The sequence below is a fragment of the Papio anubis genome, chromosome 4 (assembly GCF_008728515.1).
Source record: "Papio anubis isolate 15944 chromosome 4, Panubis1.0, whole genome shotgun sequence".
NCBI lineage: Eukaryota > Metazoa > Chordata > Mammalia > Primates > Cercopithecidae > Papio > Papio anubis.
Genome location: NC_044979.1, coordinates 58,629,224 through 58,642,023, shown reverse-complemented (window position 1 = coordinate 58,642,023; position 12,800 = coordinate 58,629,224). Strand labels below are relative to the sequence as shown.

Sequence of the window (12,800 nt, the reverse complement as noted above, 5' to 3'; positions counted from 1 at the left end):
TATCCATTTCTTCTAGATTTTCCAGTTTATTTGTATAGAGGTGTTTATAGTATTCTCTCATGGTAGTTTGTATTTCTGTGGAGTTAGCGGTGATATCCCCTTTATCCCTTTTTATTGTGTCTATTTGATGCTTCTCTTTTTTCTTCTTTATTATTCTAGCTAGTGGTCTATCTATTCTGTTATTTTCTTTTTTTTCAAAAAGAAAAGAAAAGAAAAGAAAAGCCCAGCTCCTGGATTCATTGATTTTCTTGAAGCATTTTTCATGTCTCTATCTCCTTCAGTTCTGCTCTGATCTTAGTTATTTCTTGTCTTTTGCTAGCTTTTGGATTTGTTTGCTCTTGCTTCCCTAGCTCTTTTAATTGTGATGCTATTAGGGTATTGATTTGAGATCTTTCCAGCTCTCTGATGTGGGCATTTAGTGCTATAAATTTCCCTCTAAACATTGTTTTAACTGTGTCCCAGAGATTCTGGTATGTTGTCTCTTTGTTTTCACTGATTTCAAAGCTTTATTTCTGCCTTAATTCCATTATTTACCCAGGAGTCACTCAGGAACAGGTTGTTCAATTTCCATGTAGTTGTGTGGTTTTGAGTGACTTTCTTAAACCCGAGTTATAATTTGATTTCACTGTGGTCTGAGAGACTGTTATGATTTCAGTTCTTTTGCGTTTGCTGAGGAGTGTTTTACTTCCAATTATGTGGTAGATTTTAGAATAAGTGCCATGTGGAACTGAGAAGAATGTATATTCTGTTGATTTAGGGTGCAGAGTTCTGTCAATATCTAGTAGATCCACTTGATTCAGAGATTAGCTTAAGTCCTGAATAGCCTTGTTAATTTTCTCTCTCAACGATCTGTGTAATATTGACAGTGTGGTGTTAAAGTCTCCCAGTATTATTGGGTGGACGTCTAAGTCTCTTTGTTGGTCTCCCAGAAGTTGTTTTATAAACCTGGGTGCTCCTGCATTTGGTACATATATATTTAGAATAGTTAACTCTTCTGGTTGAATTGATCTCCTTACCATTATGTAATGCCTTTCTTTGTCTTTTTTCATCTTTGTTGGTTTAAAGTCTGTTCTGTCAGAGGCTAGGATTGCAACCTCTGCATTTTTTTCTTTTGTTTTCCATTTGCTTGGTAAATTTTCCTCCATCCTTTTATTCTGAGCTTATGTGTGTCTTTGCACATGAGATGAGTCTCCTGAATATAGCACACCAATGGGTCTTGACTCTTCATCTGTGTCTTTTAATGAGGGCACTTAGCCCATTTAAAATTAAGGTTCATATTGTTATGTGTGAATGTGATCCTGTCATCATAATGCAATATGATTACTTTGCACACTAGTTGATGCAGTTTCTTCATAGTGTCATTGGTGTTTTTATTTTAGTGTGTTTTTGCAGGGGCTGGTACTGGGTTTTCCTTCTCATATTTAATGCTTCCTTCAAGAGCTCTTTCAAGGCAGGCCTGGTGGTGATGAAATCCCTCACCATTTGCTTGTCTGGAAAGAATTTTATTTCTCCTTCATTTATGAAGCTTAGTTTGGCCGGATATGAAATTCTGTGTTGAAAATTCTTTTTTTGAGAATGTTGAATATTGGCCTCCACTCTCTCCTGGCTTGTAGGGTTTCTGCTAAGAGGTCCACTGTTAGACTGATAGGCTTCCCTGTGTAGGCAACTTGGCCTTTTTTTCTAGCTGCATTTAACATTTTTTCCTTAATTTTGACCTTGGAGTTTTCACTAAGATCTTCTTGTGAAATATCTTAGTGGTGTTCTTTGCAGTTCCTGAATCTCTCTTTCTCTTTCCATCATCTATCAGCTCTATCCATCCATCCATCCATCCATCCATAGAAATAAAATAGCTATATATATAATGTATAAACAAATAGACAGGGGTTGGCAAACTATAGTCCATACTCCAGCCACATGTTTTTGTAAATAAAATTTTATTGAAATACAGCCACTCCATTTGTTTCTGCATTACTATGGTTGCGTTTATACTATAACAGCAGAGTTGAATGGTTATAACAAAGACTGTATGGTCCATGGCCCGAAAATATTTAACATCTGGATACTTATGGAAAAGTTTGCCAAGCCCTAAAATAAGAGGACGGAATACACTAAGCTGTTAATAGAGGCTATTAGGGATGTTCAGCAAAATAATGAAAAAAAAATGTAATTACTAAGAAAATAATAATTTTAACTTTAACTGAAAATATTTCACGTGTGGAAAAAAAAAATTCAAAATCCTGAAGGCTGATGTGGGTAGATCAATTGAGGTTAGGAGTTTGAGACCAGCCTGGCCAACATAGTGAAACCCCGTGTCCACTAAAACTACAAAAATTAGCCAGGCATGGAGGCAGGTGCCTGTAGTTCCAGCTACTCTGGAGGCTGAGGTACGAGAATCTCTTGAACCCAGCAGGCGGAGGCTGCATTGAGCCAAGATTGCACCACGGCACTCCAGCCTGGGTGACAGAGCAAGGCTCTGTCTCAAAAACAAAAAACAAAAACAAACACACACCACGCTGAACAGATATTTGAAAAGTGGAGGAAGCTTCTTCTCTGAGAAAACAGCAAATGGCGGATGCCGCAGGTGCAGTGCAGCGGGGGGGCCCAGAGGCCCTGGTGGCCCTGGGATGGGGAACCGTGATGGCTTCCACGGAGATTTCGGCAGTGGCATCCGGGGCCGGGGTCGGCCGTGGACGGGGCCGGGACCGCAGAGCTCGCGGAGGCAAGGCCGAGGATAAGGAGTGGATGCTCATCACCAAGCTGGGCCGCTTGGTCAAGGACATGAAGATCAAGTCCCTGGAGGAGATCTACCTCTTCTCCCTGCCCATTAAGGAAACTGAGATCATTGACTTTTTCTTGGGGGCCTCTCTCAAAGACGAGGTTTTGAAGATTATGCCAGTGCAGAAGCAGACCCGTGCTGGTCAGCGCACCAGGTTTAAGGCGTTGCTACTGGGGACTAAAATGGCCACGTTGGCCTGGGTGTTACATGCTCCAAGGAGGTGGCCACCGTCATCCGTGGGGCCATCATCCTGGCCAAACTCTCCATCGTCCCCGTGCACAGAGGTTACTAGGGGAACAAGATTGGTAAGCCCCACACCGTCCCTTGCAAGGTGACAGGCCTCTGTGGCTCTGTGTTGGTGCACCTCATCCCTGCACCCAGGGGCACTGGCATCGTCTCAGCGCCTGTGCCCAAGAAGCTGCTCATGACGGCTGGTATTGATGACTGCTACACCTCAGCCCGGGCTGCACTGCCACCCTGGGCAACTTCACCAAGGCCACCTTTGATGCTATCTCTAAGACCTACAGCTACCTGACCCCTGACCCCTGACCTCTGGAAGGAGACTGTATTTACCAAGTCTCCCTATCAAGAATTCACTGACCACCTTGTCAAGACCCACACCACAGTCTCTGTGCAGCGGACCCAGGCTCCAGCTGTGGCTACAACATATGGTTTTTATACAAGAAAAATAAAGTGAATTAAGCCTGAAAAAAAAAGAAAAGAAAAGAAAAGAAAATTGGAAGAAATATGCAGTATAGATAAGCCAGAAGACAAATATAAATGAGAAGTTTAAAAATATTGAAGATAAAATAATGCAAGTCGAGTTTAGTGGAAAATACAGTGGAAATGAAGAGGAGGGAATATTTAAAGAAAAATGACTGACAACATTTCAGAAGTAATGCCAAACTTGAATCCACAGATTAAGAAGCTAATACGCGCAGTAAATATTACATACTTAGACACATGATATGGCAGTTGCAGTGTACCAAAATTAAAAAAATTAAGAAGGAAAAGAAAAAAAAAACTAGAGTGTAAAAACCAATCATTTTAAAGTAACATAAATTACACAAAGGGAAGACGTCTCACAGCAATAAATGAAACCAAAAGACTAAAATAATATCTCTACAGTATTATAAGAAAATGATTAGAAATCAAAACGTTTTTACCCAACAAAAATATGTCTTTTAAGAGAGAATAAACTTTAAGACAAAAAGAATCCTTACGACTAGATAATTTCCCGCAAAATGCTCATGAAGAAAACAAGCATATACTAATAAACTAGCCTCAAAATATATTAATAGACATACTGATAAAACAATAGGGAGAAACTTTATACATCTATTCCTACAGTAGAATATTTCAATTCATGTTTTTAACTTGATAAATAAAACAGTTAAAAAATTGGTAAAGATAGAAAATATATGAACAACATAGTTAACAAGCATGGCCTAGTAGTATGATCTGGAATTCTGTCCCCAAACAAGAGAATACAATTTGTTCTCAACCAAATATAAAACAGTTTTTAAATAAGCACATTATAGGCAGTGAATCAATTATCAATAAATGCCAGTGAATTTCTATTATGTAGAAAACATAAGGTATGAGATTTGAAAAGAAAAAAAAACACACAAAGGTAAATTTTTTTCTGAGGTGTTAGGAGAACATCACAAATAATAAGCACAATATAATGGAAAGATGAAGATTTCTGCCCCACAATTAAACAATACAAATTGCTCTCACACATTTACAAAAACGATGATCACAATTTAAGCTCATAAATCAATTATCAATAAATTCAAAGAATTATCGTTATAAGGCTGTATAAAGACATAAGATTTTAAAATGATAGAACATTTAAATTAGTACAGCCACTATGCAAACTGTATAAAGATTTCTCAAATAATAAAAAAAATAACTGCCATATGATCCAGCAATCCCACTACTGGTTAGATGTTTAAAGGAAATTACATCAGTATATCAAAGAAATATCTGCAGTCTCGTGTTCATTTCAACACTGTTTATAATACACAAGATAGGAAAGAAAATCAAGTATCCAATAACACATAAATGGATAAAGAAAATGTGGAATATATACAAACAATGGAATATTATTCAACTATAAAAAGAAGGAAATCCTGCCGTTTGTGACAACATGAATAAACCTGGAGGACATTATGTAAAGTGAAATAAGCCAGGCATAGAAAGAGTAGCACCATATAATTTCACTTATATGTGGAAATGAAAAGAATTGAACTCATAGATATGGAGAGAAGGGTGGTTACCAGGGACTAGTGATGGTGAGGGAGGCAGGGAGATGTTAGTCAAAGGATACAAAATATGAGTTAGGAGGAGTAAATTCAAGAGATCTACTTTCCAATATGGTGAATCAACTTAAATAAAATGTATTATATTCTTTAAAATTCCTGAGTAGATTTTAAGGGTTCTCACCAAAAATAAAAGGTAAGTAAATGAGGTAATGCATATGCTAATTAGCTCAACCTAGCCATTCCATAATATATACATGTTTCAAAGCAATGTATTGTACACAATAAAGATACACAATTTTTATTTTTCAATCAAATACAGGAAGTAAGTTGTTCTTTTCTCACATGGTATGATTCATTGTATACATAGGAAATTCAGTTAAATTTATGGATAAATTATTAGAAATAATAACAGAATTTAGCAGGGTGAAAGGAATAAGATCAAATTAAAATACTTTTCTATATATGAACATCAGTTTCATAGCTATGTGAATTGTCAAGTTAATCTGTCTGGAATTATAAATTCCTCATCTATAAAATAGGAAAACTAATAGTAACCACTTCATATCGCTGTTAGAATATCAAATAAACTAATAGGTATAAACTCTTTGAATAGTGCCTGATACATTGTAATATCTAAATAAGAATTAAATAATAGATACATTCGTATTTATAGTATTTTAGGTAAAAGGAAGTATGTAAGCTATTGGAAACAGCCTTTTATGATCTTCCACTATAATTAGGAACTGAAAAGTTTCTACCACATTTATAAGCGTTTTGAATTACAAATTACTTCCAGTAAATGCCACTCTCAAGAAAAATGTCCTCAGCTGGTAGTTTCTGAAAAATACCCATGGTAGTAATCAGATAAAAATCATTGTAATGGTCTGCTGAAATTCTGAAACAAAATAATATAATATAGTGCTGGAAATAACTTTTTCATCAAAGTATTAAGTTCTTCTGAATGTTTCCTGCAATTGTTTCTGTTTGGAAAAATTAAAGAATTTTGATGAGGATTTTACAGCAATTATAGAAAGTGGAACTATTTTGTATTTATTCTAAAACTCATAACTGTACTTTGACCACTAACCATATTTTATAACACAAATCTCTTTTTATTTGCAAATTTCCTGAAGAGGAAATTAATATTTTCTCACAAGTACTAAATAAATCAGAATAAACATTTATATAATATTTATTTGTAAACATGACAAATGTTAGTTTAATCTGTATGTTTCCCTTTGGTCCTTTTAATATAAAATCTGTTTTGTAAAAATAAAAAGGTTACAATATCTTTTGTCTGCATTCTCAATGTGCATCAAGAGGGTAGTAAACTGGATGAAATCAAGCTATTAGGAAATGATAAGGAACAATGTGAGGTGAAATAGACATATATTTACATGGCTTTCAAACGAAAAAGATGATGATAAAATGAATAATACCAGTATCTTCAATGTATGTGCACTGAATAGAGCATCAGATACTTAGTAAAGTCTAATAAAGTAGCAGACAAACTAAAGAAATTTTTAAGAAATAGGAGGAAAGGGATAAATAGAAAAAATATTGAACAATTAAAGGATGAATGACAAGATCAAGTGAACCAATTAACTTAACAATTGTAGAAAAAGCAAACAGAGAAAATGGAGATGAGGCAATAATGAAAGAAATAAAGGGATATTTAGGAACCCCATAGATGTGAAGACTGACATAAGCAAAAATATTAAATTGGAATAACATTAAGACAGCCTAGTGTCTAAGTCTGATATTTTCTTAAAATTAAGAATAAAAAATAGAACTTCAAATGATATCTGAGATCAATATTTGCCTGCAAAGTAATTAAACTAAGGATAATCTAGGACTTTTTTTTAGGATTGATTCTAGAAAACCATGATGAGTCTACACAGTGGTTTCCTGAAAAGTGACTTGGGTCAACCGGAGTATCACTGCTTTGCCAAATGGAAAGAAACATAATGTTAGCTACATAAGAGCATAGAAATGAATACTAAAGTCAGTGTATATAAAAACTTGAAAGATACAGGTGAAAAGAGAAATAAATAATAAATATCTTTAAAAAATAATAAATATAAATGAACAATTTAACCACTTAATGAATGTAGAATAGAAAGATAATAAACCCCAAGAAAGCAGACACTCTCCCACCAAAAAGATAAAGCAGAAATTAAAACAGGCCAGGCACCGTGGCTCACATCTGTGATCCCAGCATTTTGGGAGGCCAAGGTGGGTGAATCGCTTGAGCCCTGGAGTTTGAGATCAGCCTAGGCAATATGGGGAAACTCCATATAAACAGAAAAAATTAAAAAATTATTAGGTTGGCGTGGTGGCGTGTGCCTGTATTCCTTGTTACTTGTGAGGCTGAGGCAGGAGGATTGCTTGAGCCCATGAGGTCAAGGCTGCAGTGAACCATAATCTTGTCACTATACGGTAGCCTGGGTGACAGAGCAAGACCCTGTCTTAAAGAAAAATAATAATAAATAATAATAAAATATTTAGTAATACAAAACTAAAAAAATTGGTATTATCAATAAATATTTGCCCAAAATATAGACAGAATCTTTAGACAGGAAGAAAGTTCCATAGTTAAAAAGAGAACAAAAATAATTTACTCAGAATTTAGTACAAGGAAATATAAAACCAACAATCAAATAATCACACAGAAAAAGAACAAATGTAGTAATAATATAGGCAAATGGAGAAATTTACAGATGCTAACCTACAAAGACAGTTTAAAAAGTGAAAAACTTCAATTTCCTTTGTGAAATTTGAGACACCCTGCTAAGTGGTGTCAATCAAATTAACAAAAATAAGAAAATGCCAATACACAAAAGTAGAAATAGTGTATACTAAACTGCAAAGAAACAATTTTAACAAAAATCAAAGGATATTATTCAAAATCATACAAATTTGAATAAAACATCAAACATATGAAATAATTTCTGAGAAAATGAAATAATTGAAAGTGACTCCAGGTAAAATAGAATAATTTTTAAAAAATAAATAAAAAATAAAATGCTTTGAATGTACTACCTTGAAAAAAATGTATTTTAGAATTTTAAAGATACCATAGGAACAATTACATCTCAAAGAAAATAAAAATTTCTGCTAGTAAGAAAAAGAGGAAAAGTGTGCTAACTTTTTCGACAAGGCTATGAGATCTCTAATTCCATTTTGATTATGATGGAATTTCTAGTATCAAATGTGCCAGCTGACATAAACAAATAAAAATGGCAAAATATATTAAACCATACTGTAGACACTGGAAAAGGGTAATCCAGGACTCCAATCCTTGAAAGAAAAAAAACCTAATGAAATTATTCTTCCCTTTGCCTTAGTTTTCTGAGAAACTTTTTGGATAGTAGAATGGGCTGGGGATTGGGAGAAACCCAAGAGGAACATGTACATCTCTTGCTGGGTTGAGGTATCAAAGATTAGAGTGCAGGGAGACTGCAGCAGATGACATTTTTGGTGTATAACATCAGCAAAGAAGAAGTCACATGAAAAAAGAGCTGCAGAAACTTGCATGGGATTCCCCTTGATGAACAACAAAAGACACATGTATAATGATTCTCCGCTATGCTGAGTAAAAAACTACCAGGAGGCTACACACTGAATAAATTCCTGATCATACACAGGGCTAACAGACCTTGAGATTCTGAACAGCCAGAATAAAGAGACCACATTGGACATCATGGAAATTCAGTACAGACTACAGAAGGTCTGTCTTTCTAGTCAGGCTAAACTAGTCCTAAATTAAAAGCAACTCTAAACTCACCCTAAAATCATGGAGAAATGAGGCTCCTGCCAACAGCTATGTGACTAAGTCACCTTGGGAGTGGATTCTCTATCTCCAAACAAACCTTTAGGTGATTGTAGTGATGGCCAACATTTGATGACAACTCCATTAGAGACCCTGAGACAGAATTTCTAAACCACAAAAATAGAAAGAGATATGAAATGTTTATTGTTGTTGTAGCCACTAAACTTTGGGTGTAACTTGTTACACAGCAACTGATAATTAAAACAATTATTTATCCAGCTACCTTTACTGCTGTGTCCAAACGGTAACACCAGAGGCCAGTGTTCATCTCCCGAACTATATCATCTCCTAGGTGAACCAACCTGGGGGTCCACTCATTTCACTATATCCCTTCCATAGATGGAAGAATCTTTTGTCCTATCAAGAAAATACAAGAGCATAGGTATAGATTAGCCTTTCCTACAAAAAAGACTTATGCAAGAACTACCATTAATTAGTCACTTGACAAAATGCTTATCCTGGATATTTTACACAATACTGTATTTCATCTGGAGATGCAGTTCATGGCAAAGGAAGTGTAGTAGTAATTTCACATCTACAGAAACTTGTCTTTCTTCATTAGTTATCATGTAGAAGCAGCCATCTTGATAGAGCAATGAAATAGTCTACTCATGTATGATCTCAGCTGGGGGACAATACACCATGAGTTTGGGCATAAATTTGCCAGATTTGGTACATCCTTTGAAGCTGCAACCAATATATATTGCCACTCCCTCCATGAGTAGGGTATAGAAGTCAAGATGGTGATGTGAGTGCTCTTGTTATTGAACTTAATATGTAATTGAAAAAAAATTTCTTCATCTTCCCACAACTGGTGGACCTGGACCAGTCCTAGTGGAAGAGTAATATTCCAAATCAACAAAATCTGGTTTCTAACGGATAGGGAGATGAATCTGCTCCCTGATCAGTTTGCTTTCAGAATGTCTATGAAATAACAGTTTGAGAAGGAAAGTGGTTAAACTAGGAGGCTGTGATATATCGTAGTTACCAGGGGAATCTCTCAGTATTTACTTTTGCAAAAGTCCTTGTCAGTGGAAAACTGACACAGACTGGCTCCCAAGACTTGGATTCTGCAGGAATGAAGAAAGTTTGGGTTACCCCATAAGGAAAAAAAAAAATTGTGTCCATCTCACTAGCAAAAAAATCCCTCTGGCAAAAAAAGGCAACATGGAAGAAACAGTGTTTACTTAAAATATACAACATTTCTTATTTCATCATTATTTTATGAATATTTTATTGAACCTTGTGAACAGGAAAACATGTGGAGACTATAGTGGCTATGTTTAATGTTTTCAAAGCACTTCTCTTCTTTCCCTCCCCACCTTACAAAAAGGACCAATGAAACTTAAAGTTTCAGGTGGGAATATGACCAGAGTTATTCCAAGATCCACAATTATAGTGAGGCTGATGAGCTGATGATATTTTGTGCATCTGCTATGAAAGGGAAGTTGTCTCAAGCAGGCAAAGGACATGAGTAGATGGTAAGGGGCAAAATGGGTTAGCTGTACTCTGTGCTCTTTACTCTTCTCTATTCTGCTTTCTATACCAAGAGGCTGAAAAATAAGAAATCTGCTTTCCATTGGTTTCAGCCAATCTACACAGAAGATACCAGGTAGAGAGGAGAAAGAGGTGAAAACATATGTTTCCCTGATTTCTGCTGCTCAAAGTCACATTGAGCTGGACAAGTCCCTTAGTCAAATGTCACTACCTCTTTCAAAATGGCCAGCTTTACACAACTCTCCCTCTGTAAGCTTTTCAGACACCTTCCTTCTCTATTCTTTCCGGCCTAGAGAACAGTTGTAAGAACTGTTATGCTGCAGGTAACTGCTGATTCCCTTACTCTTACTTTTGTAGTTAGTTCTTTTAAATAAGCCTTCTTCGAGTTCTATTTGAACATACCATCTTATTGGGATCCAGACTGATTTACTAGGTTAACTGTTAATAGCCAGAAATATTTAAGTTAAAGAATAACTCTATCAAGAATCATGAGAAAAATAAGTTGACCAAAGTCAGGTACCATCACTTGGAACTCTTGATTACACAGGATTAAGTATCCAGCAGGCATTCAGATGGTAGTGCTGAATAATTAAATGATATTTTTTTAAAAAAATAAGATTACTCCTAATTCTGAGATGTGATTATCAATTTTATAAATAACACCTTCAAGAAACATTAAATATTCTTTGCATAGAAACATAAAAAATGCCAGGTGAGAGATGAAGACACAGTATGACAATTTATCTCTGAAATTGGCATCAAGGACTTTTACAATTACATTGTTTTGTTTTTATATAATACATTTGGGAACATTTTCTCACCTAGGAATTTACATGATAATAAATGTGAATTCTTTTTAAATCTGTTTACATTATAAACTTACATACCTATTGGCAGTAATATTACCATTTACCATTTAAAAGTTATGTTCTTGTTCTACATCTACCTCTTCTGGCCTTTCAGGGATAGTCTCTCATTCTGCCTCTGGTTCTCTTAAAATTCACATTTTTCCATTCTCCAGGGCCATTTTCCTGTAAACCATTAAGCTCCAATCTTATTTCTCTCGATGAGCAATTTATTTTTGTCCTTTCTTCATTAAAATTTTGATTTCTTCATGGCAGACAATATTCATGAGGGAATGTCAACTTAGCTACCACATTCAGTCACCTTTAATTTTAAGCTGAAGAATTATTCTGGATAATGAATTACACCTTTTAAATTGAGATAGCTGACCACAGTGATATATCTGGGTATGTTAATTCAACATGTATAAAGCACCTACAGTAATTAATAATATTTTTTCTAATTTGTTATAATTAATATAAAAATTATGCTGAGAATAAGCTTATGAATAAGACATAGTTTCTGTCTTGAAGGTGTTCACAGCCATGTTGAGTTATGATGAGAGGTAAAAATCCCAGAGGTGTCTGACACAGGATTCATTACATTTAGAAATCTCCCTAGTAAGTCTTCTGTATTTTGTTAAATGGTTCTCTCCCCAATTAAAAATCATTTCACACTGTCCAACAGAAATTAAAGTTTGTATTTTATTGAAAATGGTTTAGATAGTATTTTATTTTTTTTTTTACTTTTGGGTATTTGTGGAATGACTTTGTTCATCTCTTATTATATTGAAACAAATAGGTCAACACCAAGCAAACCAACATAAATGACTAATAAATCAATTTTTTGTTTTTACCAACATTAGTATTATAGCTGCAAAGTGTTTGAATCCCTTGGAGTTCGGATGAAATATTTATTATAATTCAGTAAAGGTCCATATTAATGTATCACAACAACTGCCTAAAAACAATGCACTGATCACGCATTCAGATCCTATGTAAAAATAGAGAAAAAAAATGTAAAAAGACAAAGAGAGAAAATTAAAATAAGAAAATTTAAAAAATAAACTAATAGAGCTGAATTATCTTTTGTCTTAAATTCTTAACCTTTTTTTTTTAAACATAGTGTACAATTTATTAGAATTACTTTTGGTGGGGGATGCATATTTATTTTGGTTTAAGATTGGATTTCTTAATTTAATAATTTGAGTCATGTAGGTAAGAAGAGATATTAAAATAATATGTTTGAGGGTAAGATAAATCTATCAGGTCAAAAAGGCTGTCTATAAGATTGATGATTTTTGATAATTCAGATAAATTTTAGAAAAATCTCACTTAAAGTTAGTATATGGAACTTCAAATATTCATAATCCAGTCAAGAAGTCTGAAGAAAGCACCCTGCTCCAGCAAAAAAAAAAAAAAAAAAAAGGGACATTCTAAGAAGCAAAGACTTAAAATGACAAAGTACTGAAAGTCTATGCTTAACAGAGGGTAAGATTCAGTTGTTTGAAAATTTCCTTATATGGATTTATCTATGCTTAACAGTGCTGAATGAATAAAGTATCACCATATTTATACAGCGAATA

The 12,800-nt window shown here is 34.6% G+C and overlaps 1 pseudogene; it reads left to right on the top strand.

Annotated features, from left to right (window-relative positions):
- The first annotated feature begins 2,447 nt into the window (after positions 1-2,447).
- LOC110742880 lies at positions 2,448-4,900 on the top strand (annotated as a pseudogene).
- Positions 4,901-12,800: the final 7,900 nt, after the last annotated feature.